Below are 2,283 nucleotides of genomic sequence, written 5' to 3' on the forward strand. Positions count from 1 at the left end.
CAGTGATCAAAATTTCAAATTTTTAATGCAGAAGCTCCAAAAGCTGACCAACTCCATGCAACTGATGTGAGAACCACTCAGGATCTCACACACTGGCTTGTCTCAAGCTCTGTCATTGTTGCGGTTGTCATAAGGACCGCCACCATCAAAAGATGCAGAGAGGTTAGAATAATAGAGAAGAACATGGCTGTGAAGAGGTGGGTGGATAAAGAGGAAGATGAGGACTTCGTCTCCTGGACAGCAAATCTACTCAAACCAATCAAATTAGAGGTCTGTGTTTGTGCCAGGAGATCCCATTTGTCTCAATATTCATGAGGAACCTCAATTAGTCTCTTAAACCTGTTTTGCACGGCCTCTCATCTTTGCACATTAGCCCAAGATGCAACTTGTGTTAGTTGAAAGCTGAACACTTCCTTTGCTCAGTTGTTTAGACAGTGGTGGTGGCTCCTCATGTGTTTTTCACTGGAAAAAAAATCAAAAACACCCTGAAAATTGGTTTAAATCTACATCAGTTTAAGTGCAGATGAAGGACAGAAAGGAAAAGATTGGTGGTGTGGAGGTCTTCAAAAAAAGTCTTTTAATATGTTTTGAGAAAAAAGTTAGCAGCATATAGTCAGGAAGCTCCACCAGTGGCGGGCTGGACTTGGAGGCTCAGCCCTGAGGAGCTTCCACCATGCTGCAGTGGAGTGTCCTCTGCACTGGCATCACCGTGTGGCACGGCAGGAAAGCTCTGCAGCGAGTGGTCAAAGCCGCTCAAAGGACTCTGGGGAGAGAACTGCTCCTACCACAGACCTCGACATTGCAAGATGCAGGAGGAGGGGCCTAAATATCATCAGAGACTCCACCCACCCAGAACAAGGACTGTTCCAAGCCCCTCCCTCAGGCAGCAGAACCACCAGACTCAGAAACGGCTTCTCCCTTGAAGCTGTCACAGTGTTGAACTCTGGGTGACTGATGTGTTCTGATTGTGTTTTTGTGCTTCCTTGTTTGAGTGCATGTTTAGAGAATAATTTAATTCACGCTATAGTATTTGTACATATAGTTATATGGTATTTATTTAAACCCTAAAACAAATATTTACTTGTATTTTTGTATGTATTAGGGGAATATTGTGTTGCATATAGTATTGTGAATCATGTCATATTGTACCTGTTTCTTCTCTCACATGAACCCTGACCTGAGTTCCAATCTCATGCCAGTGACCTTCATTTGTCCTCTGGTTTGACAATATAAATCCTTGAATCCTTGAATATAGGTTACTTTGAAGTTTTTTAAAGTAAGGTTTTAGTCATACATGATTCTAAATGAGGTCAGCAGTAGGATAGCAAGATCAACAAACGTTTAGAAAATAGATAACAGGGTAAAGGAAGTTTTGCAGTGATGCTTCCAATCATCATCCATTCTTCCCATTTCAAACCCACTTAATCTTCTATGGGATCTTGGGGTTGCTGGAGCCTATCCCTGCCACAGTTGGGTGAAGGTTAGGTACAACCTGCACAGGTTGCCAGTCCATTGTATTGCCTCATAGACACACAACTACACTTTCATTTCTAGGGGACCATTTAGAACCACCTATTAACCTATGCAGCATGTTCTTGGACCGTGGGAGGAAGCTGGACTGCCTGGGAAAAACCTACAGATGGACAACTAGAAATGCAAACGCCACACAGAAAGAACCCAGTCAAGATTCAAGCTGTGAAGCAAGTGTGGTAACCATTACAGCACCGTACAGCCCCTCGAAAAACAGCTGAATTTACTCTCCTTCAGTTGTCGTCAACAGAAAAGAAATCAATAAAAAGAAAAATCTTTGACACCAGGCTGTACATGAGCTTATATCATAATAATAATATTAATAATAATCAATTTTGATTAAAATATCAGAAAACTCTAGGACAGTTAAAACTAAAAAACAATAAAATCGGTAAACATTTACATTAAAGCACAATAAACCAGCTGACAGAAGAATGAAGGATGAAGTCAGAAGGAAAAGGCAGATTTTAGTCATTGAGAAATTCCTTTTCTGAATTTTGCCTCCAATGGGCATTTGAGGAATTGGGTTATCTCCACATTTGGAAGCAGAATCTGTGTGGTTGATCTTAAGTCACCTAAAAAACCCTTATAACCTTTGCAGTCGTGCATCACAATGACATTTTGAACTCTTGATTTGGGATTTTTTGTACCTTTTAGGTCATGATTGTTTTTCAGGCTTTAGAGTTGTGTCCTGTAACCCTTGTGCTGTCCTAGGCATGTTTACATTAAAAAGTGGGGTCATTTGGACCCCAC

The sequence above is a fragment of the Oryzias melastigma genome, linkage group LG10 (genome assembly GCF_002922805.2).
Source record: "Oryzias melastigma strain HK-1 linkage group LG10, ASM292280v2, whole genome shotgun sequence".
Classification (NCBI taxonomy): domain Eukaryota; kingdom Metazoa; phylum Chordata; class Actinopteri; order Beloniformes; family Adrianichthyidae; genus Oryzias; species Oryzias melastigma.